Source organism: Phaseolus vulgaris, chromosome 7 (genome assembly GCF_000499845.2).
Source record: "Phaseolus vulgaris cultivar G19833 chromosome 7, P. vulgaris v2.0, whole genome shotgun sequence".
Classification (NCBI taxonomy): domain Eukaryota; kingdom Viridiplantae; phylum Streptophyta; class Magnoliopsida; order Fabales; family Fabaceae; genus Phaseolus; species Phaseolus vulgaris.
In genome coordinates, this window is record NC_023753.2 from 21,848,095 (window position 1) to 21,863,972 (window position 15,878).

Below are 15,878 nucleotides of genomic sequence, written 5' to 3' on the forward strand. Positions count from 1 at the left end.
GTGGCTAGTACAAGAGTTGTGGAGAAGTTAGCCTTACCCACTATCTCTCATACCAAGCCCTACAAATTACAATGGCTTAGTGAAGTAGGTGAAATCATGGTGAATAAACAAGTCCTCATTAACTTCGCTATAGGAAAGTATAAAGATGAGGTTTTATGTGATGTTGTGCCCATGGAAGCTTCTCATCTTCTTTTAGGAAGGCCTTGGCAATATGATAGACATATTTTACATGATGGCCTATCCAATACAATGTCTTTTTCCTTCCTAGGGCGCAAGGTTATATTAAAACCCCTCTCTCCCAAAGAGGTTCATGAGGACCAAATAAAAATGAAAACTAAAAGAGAAAATGAGAAAGAAAAAGAAGTAAGTACTACACCGAGTCACACCATTTTCTCCTCTAAATCCATCATGTTGACTCGTGCTATACCTCAAATGGACCCTCCAAGGTCTTCTTCTTCTTTATCTTTTTCATTACCCAAGGTTCCTATTTCAACACCACCTTGGTTAAAATATGTTAGGGATGATTTTTTCATACCTCCTAATGGGTTTCACCATTTAAGAGGTCTTTTTTCAAAAAATATCATCATTCCCAAACAAATTTTTCCAACTTGGTTGATTCATAGGACCTCCTTTTCTGCAATCCCTTTGATTCCCTCTACTAAGTCATGTATTCCTTTTTCTTACTCTTTTGATAGTAAAAGTACATTGACTTTGTTATATGCAGGGATTCAGAATTCGTGGGCGAATTCTCTCCAACTCGGGGAGTATGATGAGAATCAACTAAAGGTGGCTTTTTATAATGAAGAACAAGATCATTCGCCTTCACATTTAAAGTTTTTCTTGTTAATCTTTGCAAAAGATAAAGCCCAAGCCCAAGCCCAAGCCAAAGAAGGCCAAAGCCCACAAAAGCCCAAAGACCATCCCATGAAGGGCAAGGCCAAGTTTTAAATAAATATTGTTTAGAAAGGTGCTTAGAGGGAAACATTAGAAACCTCTATTGTTAAAGCATCTTTTAGTCTTTAGTTAAGAGTCTTAGGGGGGGTGTATTAGTAGATAGGTGTAGGAGTAAATAAGGAGGTGCCAAAGTGAGAGAAAGGATCACACCTTCCTCATGCCTTGTTTTTGGCGCAAATTCTAGAAGCTTTTTGGGAGGGAGTTTTTTTGAATTTGTGTAGCTTACATTTCAGCACCTTAGGCTATAAATAGAGGTGCTCTCTTTGTAAAATTCAGATTTGAATTTTATCTAAAGAAACTATACTCAAAATTGGAGTGAGCATTTGGAGAGCTTTTGAGCTTCTACTCTAGTCTTATCTTGAAGGACCATGGTTTCCTCAAGTGGCGGCTTCCACACTCATCTAGGAGCATCCATACTTCTAGTGGCGTGATCATCCAACCTATCTTCCATCTTCATGAGCATTCTCTTCTCCTTCCTTTCTTCTCTTTCAATTACTCTTGTTGTCTTGTGTTTTTGAGCATGTTTTGGTTCGGCTATTCCTTTTTTTCCAGCATCTATTTTCTATTTGTCTTGAATCTGTTCGGCTCTTTTGTTTTTGTTTCAATTTCTGTTCGGTCTCTTCTTTTCTTTTGCCTATGTTGATTCAATTTGACAATATTTGGTTCAACCAAATGAGTTTGGGATTTGGTACTTGTTATTGGTGAGTTCTTGATCTTAGAACCATGATCCAACTTCTAAGAAAGTGCCTCTACGTTTTCCAGCTCAAGGTGATTCCTCAAAGTGTCAAGAATCTTGTTCTATGTGGTTATTGGAATCACATCAGAAAGAATAGGGTAAATCCCTTGTGTATATTGAACACATAGGGTTATGTTTATATAGGAAAAGAAACATATAGACTAAGCCCATTACATAAATAGAGATATCTAGTAATATCTATAATATGTCATAATATCTAATAATATCTAACAATATCAAAATTTTAAATCAAAACACAAATCCCCAACTAATTTGTAGATAAAAAACCTACCTTGCGTGGTGGAGGAGGAGTGGAGGCAGCAGCTGCAGCAGCGGTGCGGTTTGGTAGGGGTGCGAAAGCGAAGCGACAACAGCACAAGCGGTGCGAGCACGATCGCAGGCGGCTCGAGCAGAGTCACAGACAATGCGAGCGGAGTCGTAGGTAGCGTGAACGAGTGGTGGCAGCGCTGCCAAGGAGAGGAGAGTGCGTCGTGTTTGTGGTGTGCGTTTTTTTGGAGCAGCAACATTGTTCTGTGGTGGTGAAAACCTAATTTTGCATTTGCTTTCTCAAAGAGTTGCCAACTTGCCACTGTTGCCAGATCAATTTCTTTTTGCTTGCGGGCTAGCGGGCCAGCCTGCCCTGCCCCGTTGTTGGCCCGTGCAGGCCGCGGGTTATGTGGGGCGGGCTAATGTGGGTTAGCGGGTTGAAAAGGTGAGCTCGCCTCGCGTTTTTTACCAGCGGGCCGCGTGCCAAGGAGAGGAGAGTGCGTCGTGTTTGTGGTGTGCGTTTTTTTGGAGCAGCAACATTGTTCTGTGGTGGTGAAAACCTAATTTTGCATTTGCTTTCTCAAAGAGTTGCCAACTTGCCACTGTTGCCAGATCAATTTCTTTTTGCTTGCGGGCTAGCGGGCCAGCCTGCCCTGCCCCGTTGTTGGCCCGTGCAGGCCGCGGGTTATGTGGGGCGGGCTAATGTGGGTTAGCGGGTTGAAAAGGTGAGCTCGCCTCGCGTTTTTTACCAGCGGGCCGCGGGCCAGTCCGCACGACCTGCACTACTTTGCCATCCCTATCTTTTAAGATAGTTATCTTGGAAGAGAGAGAATATATGGTTAGAAATTGAGTTCCCTCTTAGACATGTCCTTAAGGTCAATGGCCTGAATGAGTGAGTTGACCTCACCAACTTTAAAGTGAAGCTTCTTGATAGAGGACCATCAAGCCACCACAACTTTGGGCTAAGAAGATTGAAGAAGATAGAGCTTTGATTAGGGCATCCATTTCTAAGAGTCTTTTTCATCTTCTTAGTCTTGTATAAAGTAGTGTAGTTTGATAATTTTTGTGCAGGATTTAATTGGGCTTGTATTTGGGCTTGTACTTGGGACATGTATTGGGCCAATTAGAGTGGGTTGTTAATAGGAAAAAAGAGTTTAGTTAGAGTTACAATTGGGCCTCCTTTGACCTAGTGCAACTCTAGACCATCTAGGGTGCATAAATAAATTACTAGAGTGCAAATAAAAAGCATGGAGTGGCAAGGAAGACATGAAGGTCAACATGTCATCCCCTTAATGAAGAGGATTCCCACCAATGCCAAAACTCCACTTGTCTTCATGGAAATGGAGAGGATTCTATCCAATTAGAGGATGATACTTGTCAACCTCTAATTTGAGAGGATTTATCCCAATGAGAGGAAGTCAATTGTCACCATAGGAGTGGATAGTTTTTAGGATTAAAACTTGCACCTTAGTTGCCCTTATAGCACTATAAATAAAAGTGCTAGCCCTATTGTAAATGAGCTTAGAACTGATAAAGAAATGTTGCTCAAGTTTGTGCATAATTTGTCTTCTTTGCTCATACTTTGTTAGCACTAGTTTTGTGTCTAGCTTAGAATCACCAAGGAGTTGGCCTCACCTCTTCTAAGTATCTATATTCCCACCCAAATTCATCTTCTTCATTTATTTTTCTTCATCCATTTAACTCACACAAGGAATCCATCAAACCATAAGATATAAAAAATCACAAAGAGATACATGGCTTCAACATAGGGGTACATCATTTGGTATGAAAGCAAGGTTTTTAATAGCCACCATGTAGAAAAGGATAGAAAGGTATCCTTAGCATCTTTCAGGGACAAGCAATGTATTGGTGGTCTTCTTTAATGAAAAATCCTTCTGTAATGAAAAACCATTCTGTTAACATTCAATACTGGAATGAGCTAAAGAATGCCCTTATGGAGACGCCATGTTCCCTCTTACTATGAAAGGGAGTTGTTGTTTCAACTCCAAAAACATCGACAGAGAGATCTAATTGTAGAGGAATATAGGCAGAAAATAAAATTACTTATGTTGAGGGCTCGTGTGAAGGAAAAACCCGAGGATACTATTTCTAGATTTAAGAGTGGCCTAAACCTTGAAATACAATATAGGGTTGAACTTTTTCCTTTTAATTACTTTAAAAATTTGGATGATTTTGTTCAATTATGTGCTAGGGTAGAACAACAACTTAAGAGCAGGACTACCATCAAGCCACCACAACTTTGGGCTAAGAAGATTGAAGGAGATATAACTTTCATCCATTTCTAAAACTCTTTTCCATCTTCTTAGTCTTGTATAGAGTAGTGTAGTTTGGTAATTTTTGTGTACGATTTAATTGGGCTTGTATTTGGGCCTTATTTGGGCTTGTACTTGGGCCATGTATTAGGCTTATTTTCAAGGACCATGTATTGGACCAATTAGAGTAGGGTGTAAATAGAAAAAAAAAACTAGAGTTACAATTGGGTCACCTTGAACCCAATGCAACTCTAGACCATCTAAGGTGCATAAATAAATTACTAGACTACAAATAGAAAGCATGGAGTGTCAAGGAAGGCATGAAATTCCACATGCCATCCTCTCAATGGAGAGGATTCCCACCAATGCCAAACTGCCACTTGTCTTCATGGGAATGGAGGATTCTCTCCAATTAGAGGAAAACACTTGTCAACCTCTAAGTTGAGAGGATTTTCTCCAATGAGAGGAAGCCAATTGTCATCATGGAAGTGGAGAGTTTTAGGATTAAAACTTGCACCTTGACTGTTCTTAGCATTATAAATACAAGTGTTAGTCCTCTTGTAAATGAGCTTAGAATTGATAAAAAAAATATTGCCCAAGTTTGTGCACAATTTGTCTTCTTTGCTAAATCTTTGTTAGCACTAGTTTTGTGTCTAGCTTATAATCACTTAGGAGTTGGCTTCACCTATTCTAAGTTTCTATATTCACCAACCAATTTCATCTTCTTCATTAAGTTTTATTCATCCATTTAACCCACACAAAGCATCCATCAAACCATAAGATATAAAAAATCACAAAGACCTACATGGTTCTAACATAGAATTACATCACATTTTCACCCTTCTCTCCAGATCTTGAACCTTTCACCTTAAGAACCTCTTCAGCTTCTCCCCGAAGACCCTCTCATACATCTCTTTATCCTTGAAAATTAAACTTTTACTTGTTGATCAATTAGAAATTAGTAAATATCCTAATTAGAACTTTTAAAATGAGGGAACAATCTCCAGTTACATCACAATCCATAGAATACATGAAAACCAATAAAAGTTGTAACATTTAAACGATCCCAAATTTGAGAGAGATTCTAGAGAAGAGAGAGGGCACAAACAAGCCCAAAAACGTAGCCACCAACCAGAATATTGTTTTGATTAGAAAAACAAAGATGAACTCGCCATTGTAATTGGGATATTTTTGAAACTAGATGATATTGAGCACATGCATCAAGAAACACGAAGCACACCGAACAAGTAAAAAAGGGGGTACGAGAATTGGTGAATTGCATATTTGTAAAAGTGAAATTAGAGAAAGTGAAAAAGAAGAGGACCTGGACTTGCATGGAGTGAGTGAGCTTGTTGAAGTTGTTGGGTAGAGAGGCTATATCTCACACGGGGACAAAAAGACATGAGCATGGGATGCGAGAAAAAAAACCTGATTATGGAAGGAGAAAAAGCACGAAGGAGACACATGAGTGTGAAAGTAGTGTGAAATTTGTTTTAACCCTAAAAGAAGGAACTATTAGGGTATTATATATAAAATATTAACTATAAAAGTTCCTTTAACAAAGATAAATATTTACTATGATGATTCTTTTAATAACCAACATAATAAATATTTTTATAATTATTTTTGTGTCACCGTTTTACTTATGATAAGTGAATTAAAATTTTCATAATAATAAGTTTTCATTAAATGTATTTTTTTGCCATAGGGTTCCATAATCCATAATCTACATCATTTTTTAAATACTTATTATGGAAGGTTTCCCTTAAGAATGTACTCCGAAAAGTATTATGGAATAAACACATGTGTTTACATAGTAATTGTGATTCCTAGAAAGGTGAATCCCAAAATTTTAACTTTGTATTCCAAAAAAAGAATGTGTTTTTATGGAATGGTCATTCTGGAAACATATTTCAGAAATTCCATTACAAAATGTCTCCACATACTTAGACCTCTCCCACTTTTAGAATTCTCAATCTGAAACAATTTTGGTGATGAGATTATGAGGGAAACAAAAATTCTCTCTGGTGTGTTGTTAGTGCAATAACAACATTGAAAAAAGGGGAACTGGAAGGAGAAGAGACCAATTGAACATGGAGGTGGACGAAAACTGGAAGAAGAACATTCAACAACCATATGAAAGTGGCTACACACGAAAACAGGGATAAGGAGAAGGAAAGAGAGAAAAAGGTAGGACTAAATTAAAAAAGGTATAATTACATTTTTGGTCGCTACATTTAGGGTCAATATTCAATTTAATATAGTGGTTTAAAAAAATCAATTTGGTCCCAAGGTTATTCAAAAATATTCAATTTGGTCCCTTCCATTAAGTTTCCTCAAACGATGTTAACTGTTAATGACGTGACACACACAATGACATTGGTTTGCATACGTGGACTGAAGAAAATTTTAAAGTTTGGAAATTGGGAAATAAGATTGAGGGAGAGGGAGGCAGAGACGATGACGTGTGGTGGTAGAGAAATAGCACTAAAGCATTTGGCATTTACAAAATAATTAAGACGCACTCATAACAACCTTGCAGAAGGAAACCAGACTAAATCAACAAAATTGATAAAAAGCTTTGGGAATTCCTCCCTCAACCTCGAACGTACACTTTTAGGGGTTGAGCTTCATGTTTGCTCCCTTGAGGGCTTTGAACACCTCTCCAAGGTCCTCGATGTGCCAGTCAAATGAGTCGAACTTCACGATGATGTCGTCCACATAGACCACCACACACCGACCGATCAGACCTTAGACGATCTTGTCCATAAGTCACTGGTGGGTCGCTCCAACATTTTTCAGGTCGAACGACATGACCTCGTAATAGTAGATGGTATCAACCCGAAGTATGGAAAGGATGAGTGAAGTTTACCAAATGGCACTGCTGCTATCTCTACAAAGAAAGATGATCGATATCAGGAGAAGAAATGAAGAAGTCACTAAGAAGAATGAATAAGAGATCTAGGCTCTTCGCATAGAGAATGAGGATATGAGGAAGAACCTAGTGGAAGGAGGACCATCTGTTGGGCTGACGAATGTTGTCGGCAGGTCATTCACCTCCCCTCCCAACCCGAGAGCGGTTGAGGAGACCATGGATAAGGCTCTCACCCATGAGATGGATGGTGAATCCTGTTTCAACAAGTAAGTCAAGACGACTGTCACCCTTGATTCGGTTCGCCAACACCCCTTCACCAACTTCATCACAAAAGTTCCACTGCCGAAGAAGTGGAAAGGCTTCAATAAGGATCGGTACGATAGAACAACTGACCCGGACGAGCATATGGATGCATATATCACTCATATGAACCTCTACACGTCGGACGACGCAATGTTGTGCCGAGTGTTCCCCACGTTCCTGAAGGAAGGAGCCCTTAGTTGGTTCACCAAACTCCCGCCCAACTCCGTCGATAGCTTCGCAACACTCATATCCAAGTTTGAGACCTAGTTCGCCACCAGCCGGCCACACCACCTGACCTTCATCGCCCTGGTTAGCATTCACCAGGAAAAGGGAGAGTCTTTGAGAAGCTTCGTCGACAGGTTTAGTAAGGTGGCAATGAGCATCCAGAATCTTAGTTCGGACGTTGCCATGCACCACATGCTAACGACCTTGCGACCGAAACCCTTTGCCGACAACCTCTGTATGAAGTCGGCCGTTAGCTTAGACGAGGTCAGGAAAAGAGCAGCTAAGTTCATGCAACTGGAGAAGCTGAGGGAATTTCGTAACTAAGCTTGGGCAGAGGCCAACGGTGAGAAAGGGAAAGAGGAGAAGGAGCACCAGGGCCGATCGAGCCACCGTAGCGACAGACATAGGTGTTGATCAAGAGTGATCAAGTGCTTTGAAGAATTCAGATTGTGCTTTGAAGAATCCAAATCGTATGTGCTTGATGCAAGGCTGTGTTGTTGCTGTGTTTTGGGAGAGATCTGGGTAGTTTTATTTGTAATCCACTCCTTTGTTAAATCTAAAGCTAATGTGTTTTAAATCCTTTTTGAAATAAAGTGTTTTTCCAACTAAGTGAAAAACAATCTATTGTTTTGTTGAATCAACCAGTTGTTTTACTCTTAGGAGTTTTTTTGAAAAGGTTGAAAACTGTTTAAGTTTGGTTGACTTAACTGCCAAACCAAACAATCGGTTGTTTCGTGGTTTCAACTGATTGTTTCTTTGAAAATCCTAACATAATTCTGTTTTGGTGGTTGAATGTGCTTTAAATGATTTCCAACTGAATACGCTCCTTCATTAAATGTTTTGACCAATCTTTGGAAAATATAAATAGTTTGTTTATGTTTTCAAAAAAAAAAAAAAGAGAAACAAATTTGAGTTTTTTCAGTTGTGAACGAGTTGATTCAAGATTTGAACATTCACATCAAAGCTTTGGGTTTTCTAAGAGAGTGGAATAGGATTGCATTTGTATTGATTTCAGATTGTTTTGTAAACAAGTGTAATCTCTTCTCAACCTTCTGTATTTCTGGTGTTGTGTTGCCAAGGAGTGTTGTGATGTGATTCCAATAGCATAGAAGAGAAAGGTTCTTGACCTTCTTAGGAATCACCTTGAGTTGGACATTATAGAGGCACTTTTCTTAGAGTTGGATCATTGTTCTAAGACAAGAACTCACCAAAAACTAGTACCAAATCCCAAACTCATTTGGATGAACCAATTTTAGTCAAATTGAACCAAAAAGAGGTGAAACTAAAAGGAACCGAACAGAATTGAATAAGCACACAATTGAACCGAACAAAAGTGAAATTAAAAGGCAAGAACAGAAAATAGGTGCTGGAAAAGCAAGAACAGCCGAACCAAAAACAAGACAACAAGCTTAGAACAAAGAATTAACAAAGAAGAAAGGAAGGAGAGAAGAAATGCTCATGAAGATGGAAGGAGGATGGATGATCTCGCCACTAGAAGTGTGGAATGCTCCTAGATGAGAGTGATGCCGCCACTTGAGGACTCCATTGATCCATCAAGATAAGACTAGAGAAGAAGGCTCAAAGCTCTCCAAAGTTCACTCAAAATTTGAGTAGAGTTTTCTTAGATTAATTCCAATCTGAATTTTACAAGGAAGGCACCTCTATTTATAGCCTAAGGTGCTGAAAAACAAAGCTAAGAGAATTCAAAATTCCCTCCTAATCCTATTTAAAACCGGCGCCTAAACCATGCATGAGGAAGGTGTGACTCTTTCCTTCACTTTGGCACCTCCTATTCTACTTCTACACCTATCTACTAACATCCCCCCCCCCTAAAGCTCCTAACTAAAGCCTAAAAGATGCTATAACAATAGAGGTTTCTAAAGTTTCCCTCTAAACACCTTCAACTAAAGAAATTACAAAAAGAGAAAATAAATGTCCTCTAGTTCCTAAAGCTTTAAACATACTTCTTGTAAGCCTTTGAGGTGGACTTTGACCTCCATGGGCGTCTTCTATTTGTGCCTCCACCTCCTCTTGATCTTGTTGATTGGCCTCCATATCCTCTTGAGCTTGATCTCCATCATACTCCCCGAGTTGGAGAGAATTCGACCACGAATTCTGGAGACCTACAGAAAAAGGAGTTAGATCGCTGACATTAAAAGTATGACTACCTAAGAATGTATCAGGCATATCTAACTCACAAGCATTGTCATTAATCCTCTTGAGGACTTGGAAAGGTCCATCCCCTCGAGGCATTAGTTTGGACTTCCTTTGAGTAGGAAAACGATCCTTCCTCAAGTGAAGCCAAACCCAATCGCCCTCATCAAACAACAATGCTTTTCTCCTTTTATTGGCAAGTTCAGCATACTTGCCAACCTTCTTCTCAATTCTCTTCTTGATGTCTTTATGCAAAGTTTTCACAAAAGAAGCCTTTTCATCTCCATCTTTGCACAAGACATCTCCAAGAAGGGGAATAGGAAGAAGATCAAGAGGTGTTAGGGGATTAAACCCATAGACCACCTCAAAAGGAGAATGGGAGGTGGTAGAATTTACTACACGATTATATGCAAACTCAACATGGGGTAGTAAATTCTCCCACACTCTAGGATTCCCCGAAATAAAACATCTCAATAGTTGTCCTAAAGTTCTATTCACCACCTCGGTTTGACCATCAGTTTGTGGGTGGCAAGTGGTAGAAAATAAAAGCTTAGTCCCAAGCTTGCCCCACAAGGTCTTCCAAAAGTGACTCAAGAATTTAGGATCTCTATCGGACACTATAGACCTAGGAATCCCATGTAAGCGAACCACTTCTTGAAAGAAGAGGTTTGCAATGTGGCATGCATCATCCACTTTGTGGCAAGGAATAAAGTGAGCCATCTTTGAAAAACGATCCACTACCACAAAAATGGAGTCCTTTCCCTTTGATGTCTTGGGTAAGCCTAAGATGAAATCCATAGATATATCTACCCAAGGCATTGAAGGGATAGGAAGAGGAGTATATAGACCATGGGGATGCATCTTAGACTTAGCTTTGCGGCAAGCTATGCATTTATCACACAAACTATGAACATGTTTATGCATATGAGGCCAAAAGAAATGTTCATGCAACACATCCAAAGTTTTAGCAACCCCAAAATGTCCCATTAAACCCCCCTCATGAGCTTCTCTAACAAGAGATAATCTAATAGAGCATTGGGGAACACAAAGACGTTTTCCCTTAAAAAGAAAGCCATCTTGAATAAAAAAGTCTTTGTGTCCTCCCTTAAGACACTCTTGATAGAGGAGAGAAAAATCAAGGTCATCATGATAAAGTTCCTTAATGTGATCAAAACCAAGATATTGAGAGGTTAAAAGATTTAGCAAGGTGTATCTTCTAGAAAGAGCATCCGCCACAATATTTATTTTGCCTTGCTTGTGTTTGATCACATAAGGAAATTGCTCAATGAATTCCACCCACTTAGCATGCCTCTTGTTAAGTTTGTTTTAGCTTTTCAAATATTTAAGAGATTCATGATCACTATGTATCACAAACTCTATGGGAAAAAGATAGTGTTGCCAAGTAAACAAAGCCCTAACAAGTGCATATAATTCCTTATCATAGGTGGAATAGTTGAGATGACTTCCCTTCAATTTCTCACTAAAATAGGCTATGGGGTGGCCCTCTTGAAGGAGAACAGCCCCAATACCTATGCTTGAAGCATCACACTCAATCTCAAATGTCTTAGTGAAATTAGGAAGGGCCAAGATGGGAGCATTAGTCAATTTTTCTTTCAAAGTGTCAAAAGCATTTTGTTGTGCTTCTCCCCAATGAAAGACCACATCCTTTTTCACTATGTCATTGAGTGGTGCGGCAATGGTACCAAAGTTTGGGACAAATCTTCTATAGAAAGAAGCAAGTCCATGAAAACTTCGGACCTCATTCAAAGATTTCGGTGTAGGCCAATTTTGAATGGCCACCACCTTTGTTTTGTCCACATGGACCCCTTTACAACTCACCACAAACCCTAGGAATTCTATATGATCAAGAGCAAACATACATTTAGCAAGGTTAGCATACAAATGTTCCTTCCTAAGGGTTTCTAAAACTTGCCTAACATGCAACCTATGGTCATTCAAAGATAAGCTATAAATGAGAATGTCATCAAAGTAAACCACAACAAACTTACCAATGAAAGGTCTAAGAACATGATGCATGAGGCGCATGAAGGTACTTGGTGCATTAGTTAAACCAAAAGGCATAACTAACCACTCATATAAACCAAAGTTGGTCTTAAAAGCCGTCTTCCATTCATCACCCGGTTTGATACGGATTTGATTGTAGCCGCTTTTAAGATCAATCTTTGAAAAGATTTTAGAACCATGTAATTCATCCAACAAATCATCTAGTCTAGGTATGGGATGCCTATACTTAATGGTTATGTTATTTATGGCCCTACAATCCGAACACATTTGTCATGTGCCATCCTTTTTTGGCACTAAGATGATAGGCATAGCACAAGGACTCATGCTATCTTGCACCCACCCTTTCTCAATCAAAGCCTCAACTTGTTGGCGAATTTCCTTGTTTTCACTTGGATTGGTCCTATATGCTGGACGGTTTGGTAAAGAAGAGCCCGGTATCAAATCAATTTGGTGCTCAATCCCTCTCAAATGTGGAAGTCCATTTGGAGGATCTTGAAACACATCTTGGAACTCTTCTACCAAATTTTCCAAGCAATGAGGACTATCAACAAGTGATTCTACTCTAGGAGTTCTAGGGATGGCTAAGAAAAGAGGATGATGAGCCACTATTTCCCTTTCAATGTCACGCCTAGACACAAGGAGTGTAGGCTTAGAACTCTTATCTTTTTTATTTTTTTCACTCTCCCTCTTTTTCTTCATAATAACTTGGTCCTCATGGACTTCTCTTGGAGAGAGAGATTTTAAAGTAACCTTGTGACCATGGAATTCAAAAGATAGTTTGTTGGTAAAGCCATCATGTAAAACTTTTCTATCAAATTGCCAAGGCCTTCCCAAAAGAACATGAGTGGCTTCCATGGGCACAACATCACATAATACCTCATCTTTGTATTTTCCAATGGAGAAATGGATGAGGACTTGTTTATTAACAATTATTTCTCCTACTTCACTAAGCCATTGTAATTTGTAGGGCTTTGTATGAGAGATAGTAGGCAATCCAAGCTTATCTACTACTCTTGTACTAGCCACATTTGCACAACTACCCCCATCCACTATCAAGGAACAAATGTTGTTTTGAATAAGACATCTTGTATGGAAAATATTTTCCCTTTGACTTTCATCAAAAGGTTGTGAAACTTGTCCAAGAAGTCTTCTCACAACTAACAAGTCCCCTTCAAGTGGACATTCGCTCTCTTCCTCACTAGATGCATGAGAATGCAATGAATGCTTAGGAGAATCCGAATCATGCTCACTAACTACAATGCCCTCATGCATGTACATACTTCGTTTGGAAGGACAATTTGCAGCAATATGACCATAACCCATACATTTAAAGCATTTACTATTAGACGTTCTAGTGGGAGATTTAGGCCTAGAAGTAGATGGCTTAGATTCCTTGGGTTTGAAAGAAGAATCTTTGGAAGGATGTTTAGAAAAAGAAGTTTTGTTTCTCCAAGACTTGGAGTAGTATCCATCATTGGAAGCATTTTTAAAAGAGTTTTTCTTAGCAAGTTGGGCTTCCACCTTCATTGCAAGATGAACTAAAGAGCCCAATGATGAATACTCTTGTAACTCAACAATGTCTTGAATATCCTTCCTAAGACCACTTACAAACCTAGCAACCATGGCTTCTTCACTTTCTTCTAATTCAATTTTAAGCACAAGCGTATCAAGCTCCTTATAATATTCATCCACATTTAGCGTGCCTTGTTGAAACCGTTGGAGTCTCAACATGAGGTCTTTCCTAAAATACGGGGGCACAAACCTAGCGCGCATATGATCCTTTAAAGAATTCCAAGAGTCCACGGGAGGACCCTTGTGATAGATAATGTCCTTTACAATTCCATGCCACCATTTCATGGCATAATCACTAAACTCTAGGGTGGCTAGCTTGAGCTTATGCTCATCTTGGATCTCATGGATCTCAAAAATTTGTTCACACTTAGCCTCCCAATCTAAATATACATTTGGATCACTAGAACCATTAAAACAAGGTAGCTTGACCGAAGGAAGCTTGGACTTTGCATCATGATAGAAGCCATTGCCGTAGTGAATTCTTTCCCCTTGGTGATGATGTCTTTGTCCATGGACTTGGGGTGGAGGTCTCCTTCTCCTATGCTCATCTTCACGACCAACATCATTTGAAGAAGCTCTTGAAGATGGTCTATGAGAATGATGTCCATCATGGATAGAAGGAGATGGTCTAGCTTGTTGGACCTCCATCTTTTGCATTTTCTCCTCCAACCGTCTAATTGTTCTTTGAGCTTCATGTAATTCACCAAGAATTGAAGCTTTGGAAGGAGAATTCTGCTTGTAGGATGCATCACTTGAAAATCCAGCCATTTGTAAATAAAAACAGCAAACACACAAAACAGCAAACAAGTTAAAAAATTAGCAAAAACAGTGGGCTTGGCAATTGAAACTGCCGAAGTGAAATGAGGTAGAAAAAGAGGTCACTCTCAAAGAAATAATGTTCGTGCACCAATCTGATCTTGAGGCCTTGGAATCCTCAAATGAAAGATGTCAAAGCAAGCACACCAATCTCAAAAGCAACCACCACAAAACCAATGAAACAATAAAGACAAACAAGAAAAGGTATAAGCAAGGAAAGGTAATTGCAAAAGGAATACTATATGTAAGACAAACTCAAAGAGTAAGAATGAAAGATGTACCGCCCTGGTAGTCGGAAGTAATGACGTGGCATCAAGTTATTGTATAGGCGTGTTGAGAGGACGCCAGGCTGGCAGAAGGGAAGGAGGTCGGGGGGTTCGTGTAGTCGCCAGTTATCAAGTTGGCGTGCTCCGATCTCCATCACACCAATACCGGCGGTCACCAAGTTGAAGATGAAGTCGCCAGATGTAAACTCAGGCGACCAAGTGATTAGAGATCGCCGGAGCAAGCACATCGCCGAAGATGAAGGTGGTGCAGATTATGAAGGCGGCCGGCGAGACCACAGGGAAGGTGTATACGAAGGCACCCTAACTCGCCAATCCCAGTAGAGATCGCACTCCAAGACAACTATGCACTGGGTAGTACCATGCATGAGTAACTTAGCCAAATGAGAGTCAGAAGTAGCGCCCAAGTCTAGGAGGCTCCAGATGATGGCACGTGTACGGCTGGATGCGAGCCACGTGTCCAGGTCTGTAACTGCCAGGAGAGAGAAAGTGTCCAGGTATATAAGGGTTTCCCAACGAACTTCTGAGGTACGCACGTTCAGATTGTCTTCTTTACGCTTGCGAGTTTCTTGAGTATACTGAGAGAGAACTGGTTCACGGTTCCTTGAGAGTTCTTGAGTGTTACTCTTAGTATTTGGTGGTTCGGTCACTGACTTGGGCGTTGGAGTGCGATCGGCCGCAGCAGCGCCGCTCTGTTCTTTTGCAGGTTCTTGAGGTGGATCGTGGCGAAGGACGGAGGTTGAAGCGGTGCACACGTCGATCCAAGTTTGACGAGGCAAGCTCCAACGTTTTGGTCAACAGGCAGGATCATCAGGCGCCCACCGTGGGGCCGTGTAAAACCTGTTCCCATCCACAGGAGGTTTTTGCAGTTTTCTGTGTGGTTGTGTGCTGGTGCAACCATAGTTCGCTGTTCGTCTAAGATTTGTTCGGTGATTTCGCGTTTTCCACCGTTCGTTTGGATTTTTGTTCGGTGAGGCGAAGTTTTCTGCTGCTTACGCGAGATTTGTTCGGTGAGATTTGAGTTCTTTGGCTCGTATTGGTTTTTCGTGGAAGAAGCGGTGGTTTCTGGTGGAGTTGCAGGTTTCTGTGGAGGTTCGCTGTGTTCTTGAAGGTTTCTTGCGAAGTGTCGCGAGGTTCTGACCGGTTGACCGCTGAATCGATCGTCGCCGAAGGAAGTGTTGTTCATTACACTCTGTGAATTGCCAAGTTTTCAGGAGAAAAATGAGAAGCAACCGTTCAAGTCCAGTTGCGCCCGTTGCTGCTGAAGGCGCCGCCGCCATGACCATGGCGCAGATGGTGGAGATTATGCGCTCGTTGCAGGCGAATGTGGAAGCCTCGCGCATAGAACAGGCGAGGATGCACGAGGACCTGGTCGCCTCTCGGGCCAGGAATGA